Source organism: Bison bison, unplaced genomic scaffold, assembly GCF_000754665.1.
Source record: "Bison bison bison isolate TAMUID 2011002044 unplaced genomic scaffold, Bison_UMD1.0 scf7180017864068, whole genome shotgun sequence".
In the NCBI taxonomy this organism is placed as follows: Eukaryota; Metazoa; Chordata; class Mammalia; order Artiodactyla; family Bovidae; genus Bison; species Bison bison.
The window spans coordinates 10,860,600-10,866,999 of NW_011494640.1; positions in this window are offsets into that span (position 1 = coordinate 10,860,600).

Genomic DNA, 6,400 nt, shown 5'->3' on the forward strand with positions numbered 1-6,400 from the left:
GATACGGTAAAATAAGAGAACAGGCTTGATATTACTTTGAGATGCTTATAATCTGGGAGGGAATGTCCTTACAAAATTTATAGTTTTAGTTGTATTTGTCTAGAATATTGCCATTCCTCAGATATTTGTACCAAAACAACATTTTTTTTTTGAAGCTGAAGCTCAAAATTAAAATCAAGCATTTTTCCTTGTTTATTTTTTTCTAGCTGTGTCATTCTGAATTGCCTGGAATTTGAAATTCTCACCCTTTCCCCCCACCCACCCTGTTCTAAATTTCTTGTTGAAAATTATTCACAGGGGACTAAAGACTTCTTGTCCTCTGTGTGTAGTGAATGTGAAGAATACAGTTTTCTTCATTTTAGTTTTAATTGGCTCATGCTGCAGTTCTCCAGCTCTCAGTAATTACAGAATCTTCAAGATGTGTAAGTATGTAATAGACTGACATCCTTTTAAATGTAGCATTTTGAAGGTTATGCTTTTATATCTTTTAATGTAGATGAAAAGGCAGAGATGTTTGTGAAAGAAAAGAGACTGTTAGTGTTATTTTTCTTATTTATGCTTACTAGCAGGGACATTATAATCCTGGATTGGGTACAGTAAGGGGGTGAAGTTCACTATTTTATTTCTTTTCTCTTTTTATTACTCTTTAAAGGTCACTTAAAAAAATTAATTTATTTATGGCTACACGGCATGTGAAATCTTAGTTCCCCAACCAGGGATTGAAGCCATGCCCTGTGCATTGGGAGCTCTAGTCTTAACCACTGGACAATCAGGGAAGTCCGTTTTTTCTTTTTCTTTTTTTTTTTTTTAATATTTTATTTGTTTGAAGGTTACTTTAAAAAAATAGTGTTAATTTGGTTTCTAAGAGGTCTCACTAAACCTTTCTTTACTTGCTAAATGAGTTTATTTTGCTGAACACTTTGTAACGTGAGCTTGTTGGGGAAGCATGCAGTGTCTTCCTGCAATTGTGTGCGCTTAGTTGTGTCCAACTCTGTGACCCCATGGACTGTAGCCTGTCAGGCTCCTCTGTTCATGGCATTCTCCAGGCAAGAATACCGGAGTGGGTTGCCATTTCCTACTCCGGGGATCTTCCCGACGCAGGGATTGAACCTATGTCTCTTCCATTGGCAGGCAGGTTCTTTACCACTGAGCCACCTGGGGAGCTCCATATACCTAAAATTAGCAAACATTAAATGTGTATATAGGCGTGTGTGTGTGTGTGTGTGCATTTTATTGTTTTGCTGAAGCATTGTTAGCACATTCCTTCCTGAGTGTATTTGCAGTTACTGCAACCTGAGTAAGTTGGTTTCTCCAATGGGATAAATTCTACTCAAATAATTTGGAAAATTACTTTAAAGTATTAGGGCTTTTAAATGATTCTGGTGTTTTTTAATGGTTAACATTGATGACTTCAGAGTTTAACATTTAGTTCTTTTAACTTTTGCTGACAGTTAAAGTTGTGTTCTCTATCAAAGATGGGTGAGACATTCATGCATCAATTCATCACCAGTGCAGTTATCTAGCTGCTGTTGTTGACATGTTCACTGATGCCAAGACCAAAGCATGTAGGAACCTGCACTTGAAGCATATTTCCTTGGGTGTGTGGTTTTTGGACTTAGTTGATTTAGAGGAAGATTGTGGTTGTGGACTCCTCCTGAAGAGCTTTTTTATCCACTATTTTTCTCCTGCTGCTGCTTCTGCTGCTGAGTCGCTTCAGTTGTTCTGACTCTGTGCGACCCCATAGACGGCAGCCCACCGGGCTCCCCCGTCCCTGGGATTCTCCAGGCAAGAACACTGGAGTGGGTTGCCATTTCCTTCTCCAATGCATGAAAATGAAAAGTGAAAGGGAAGTCGCTCAGTTGTGTCGATTCTTAGCGACCGCATGGACTGCAGCCTACCAGGCTCCTCCGTCCATGGGATTTTCCAGGCAAGAGTACTGGAGTGGGGTGCCATTGCCTTCTCTGATTCTTCTCCTAGTTAACGTTAATCAATAAAATTAATGATTAAACATCCTTCTGAGGCATTTAGTTAGGTGAATGGGAAAATATGAAAATACTTGATATATGAAATTTGAGAATCCTTTGCTTGTACATTATTTGAAAAAAGATAGTTGATTATTTTAAAATTAAAATTACACTATTACATAAGCACATCAAAATATTTCTGTTTCATTGTGCTTAGTAAATTCAAATGTTTGTGTTTTCAAAATTGCGTTGGTATAACATAGATAAAACAGCATTCCCCAGACATTTGTTTATGGCCTTCTAAGTGACATTGAAGAAAAATGCACAGTCCGTTAAGTATCTCATAGTCTAATGGAGGAAAAAGATTCGCAAATGGATAATTATGGAGTAGTATGAGTGTAGTGATAGATATAACCTGAGTGTTGTGAAAAAGTTAAGAGTTGTTAGCTTTGCTTGAGGATTTCAGGGAGGGATTTTTGGAGGATGTGACACTTGAACTGTGTTCAGAAGCTATGTAAGATATCAAGAGGCAGAAGAGGGGTGTATAAAGAATGAGAGGGTGGTGTGTGGAAGGGAGGTGTGACAGTGCAGGAAGTGAATGTAAGATAGGTTGCAGTGAGTGACAGATGAAGTTCCAGAAGGAGGCATAGACTGGATCATCAAGTGTTGTGTTCGCTTTTAAAAGGGCCACTGCCTCCCCCCACCCATGCTAATAGGAGCTGGGTTTTGAACAGGGCCATGATGCTCAAGTGTTTTATTTTAAAGGGTGGATTTTGAGGAAAATAGATTCTAAAAGGTTATTAGAGTTCATTTCGATGCCTGGAAGACCGTTGCAGTGATCTAGAAGAAAGTTTTAGGGCAGCAGTATTCAGATTGAAAGATTGGAAGCATGTTTGAGAAATCTCTTGAGCCTGACGTTGGTAGCCCTTGATGATTGGATGAGAGAGAGGAAAGAAGACAAGTTAAGGCTTATGCTTCCAGCTTGTATAACTAGGTGGTTTGTGTTGGCCACTACTGAACTAGAGAATATAGAAAGAAGACTTGGGTGGGTTTGAAGAGTGAGTTTACCAGAAAGTTTGGACATGATAAATTTGATTTGTGTCTGGAGGATTTTGTTGGGCATGTCCAGCAGGTAGTTGAATACCATAGTTTAGACTTTGGGGTTACTGCCGGGCTGGCAGTATAGATTTGGGAGCAATTAACACGTAAGCCACTAATTTATCTTCTTTGAGATATGGACCAAATTTCTTCAGAAATCTGGTAAGAGCTATTGACTCACCATCCAGAAAAGAAGTACACACACAAAATTTTGCAAAATTTTCTATGTGGTTTTAGGGGACTTCAGAATCCCTTGCTGGTCTAAAACTTTGTACATTTTAGAATCCTGAAAGTGTTCATAGTAGTTGTAACCATTATAATAAATGGAAATGCATGCAGACCCAGTGTAGAGTGAAAAGAAGAACCAAGGACAGAGCTCTGGGGATTAAAATCATGTAAATGACACTGGAAGAATAGGAGATATGAAGTAGGGGGATACTGTTTTTGAAAGAAGGCTACATTTTATTGACTTGCATTTAGCATAGTTGTGCTCTTGTTCAGTCCCTTAAGTTGTGTCTGACTTTTTTGCTACCTCATGGACTAAAGCCCACTGGAAATAGTGGCAGACTTTATTTTCTTGGGCTTCAGAATCACAGTTGTGTTCTTAAGGTACTTCTGTTTTAGCTGTTTATTTGCTAAGCTTGAAAAACTGTTTTTTCCCTGACATTTGATTTCCATAGATGAGAGTTCAAGAGATCCTGTCACTGATGGTCAGCATGTGAGGGATTATATAGTAGTCCTTCAGTATCCTTAGGGGACTGGTTATAGGACCCCTTCAGATACCAGGATCTGCGGGTGCTCAGTGAAGTGCAAGTCGCTCAATCATGTCCGACTCTTTGCAACCCCATGGATTATACTATACAGTCCATGGAATTCTCCACGCCGAAATAGTGAAGTGGATGACCTTTCCTTTCTCCAGGGGATTTTCCTAACCCAGGGATTGAACCCAGGTCTTCTGCATTGCAGGTGGATTCTTTACCAGCTGAGCCACCAGGGAAGCCCAAGAATACTGGAGTGGGTAGCCTATCCCTTCTGCAGCAGATCTTCCCAACCTAGAGATCAGACTGTGGCCTCCTGCATTGCAGGCGGATTCTTTACCAGCGGAGGTATCAGGGAAGCCCTTGAGGGTTCTCTGGTCCCTTGTATAAGATGCCGGAGTACAGTCTGCTCTGTATCTGTGAGGTCCATGGATACGGAGGGCTGGCTATACTGTGCCTTGGCCTGGGCAGAATTTACCAACATTTGCGTTTAATCCTCATGATAGTCTTTTGAGATAGATGTTGTTATTAAAAAGTGAGGAAATAAAGGTTTGTTGTTATTTAGTCAGTCATATTCAACTCTTCTGCTACTCTGTGTACTATAGCTATAGCCTGTTAGGCTCCTCTGTCTAAAGGATTCTCCAATACTGGATTGCCATTTCTTCCTCCAGGGGATCTTCCCAACTCAGGGATCGAACCCACATGTCCTGCATTAGCAGGCAGATTCCTTACCAGTGAGCCACTAGGGAAACCTCTTAATAAAGATTTGGAGGAGTTATGTAATTTTGCCCAAGGTTGTGTGGCTTATGCATTTAGCAAAGCCATGACAAATCTAGGCATCAGGTCAGTCACTCAGTCGTGTCCGACTCTTTGCAACTCCATGAACCGCAGCACACCAGGCCTCCCTGTCCATCACCAACTCCGGGAGTCCACCCACTCATCTCCATTGAGTCGGTGATGCCATCCAACCATCTTATCCTCTGTCATCTCCTTCTCCTCCTGCCCTCAATCTTTCCCAGCATCACGGTCTTTTCAAATGAGTCAGCTCTTCACATCAGGTGGCCAAAGTATTGGAGTTTCAGTCCTTCCAATGAACACCCAGGACTGATCTCCTTTAGGATGGACTGATTGGATCTCCTTGCAGTCCAAGGGACTCTCAAGAGTCTTCTCCAACACCACACTTCAAAAGCATCAATTCTTCAGTGCTCAGCCTTCTTCACAGTCCAACTCTCACATCCATACATGACCACAGGAAAAACCATAGCCTTGACTAGATGGACCTTTTTGGCAAAGTAATGTCTCTGCTTTTTATTGTGTTGTCTAGGTTGGTCATAACTTTCTTTCCAAGGAGTAAGTGTCTTTTTAATTTCATGGCTGCAGTCACCATCTGCAGTGATTTTGGAGCCCAGAAAAATAAAGTCAGCCACTGTTTCCACTGCATGGGGGGCAGCAAAATCTGTGTTCTCTACTATTAATAATATACTGTACTGTGTTTACCAAGATTGTCAGTGATTACTGATACTGCTGCTTTACCTAGTTAGCACAGAGGAATGGTAGGTGAGTCCAGTGGTTTGGACTAGATTTGAAAATATGGATTCTGATTCCAGCTCTGTGATTTTTGGGTAAGTCATTTAACTTCTCTGGGTCTATTTTCGTCTTTGAGCATTTTTATGCTTCAGCAATCATGAGAAGAAACATTTTGTCCTGTGTCTTCCACTTGTACCTATAATGCACAAATACTGAGGAAAATAAACATAACATCTTGGATTTTAAAATAATTTATATGTGTGAGAAATGATTCTTTAAGAGTATTTGTACAATATTTGAAACTTGTTTATATTTTAGTTTATATTTGTAACTTCTATATTTTATACTAAAAATATGTTAAAAATACTTTACTTTCTAATAGAAAATTTAGTAATTCATGCTGAGTAGAGACCCTCGTGTATGTTTTTTTTAGCTTCCATGGGGTCTTCGTTACAGAGCCTGAAAAGATCATTTAAGGTTTGCTGAACTTTTATTTAGCAGTATAATTATCTCTGGCATTTTCAGTCCACAGTTAACTTTTCTTTCTTTGAAAGTGTTTTCAACATTCTTTATATGTTCAGGATTTAACCTCAGGAATGGTGTCTTAGTCTGCTTTATTGTAACCTCTATATATACTGTCAGCAAACTGTTAAGAAAACCACATTGCACATGTATGGACTGTTCGAGGCCATCATTCTCACATTGTCTTGTGGCCTTTATTTGTGCAAAGTTGTAAAAAGTCACATCTTATTTATATTTCACATGGATGGCATCCTCTGTATAAGGGTTCGGTTCAGTGCAGTTCAGTCGCTCAGTCGTGTCCGACAATTTGCAACCCCATAAGTCGCAGCACACCAGGCCTCCCTGTCCATCACCAGCTCCCGGAGTTTACTCAGACTCACGACCATCGAGTCAGTGATGCCATCCAGCCATCTCATCATCCTCTGTCATCCCCTTCTCCTCCTGCCCCCAATCCCTCCCAGTATCAGAGTCTTTTCCAGTGAGTCAATTCTTCACATGAGGTGGCCAAACTACTGGAGTTTCAGCTTCAGC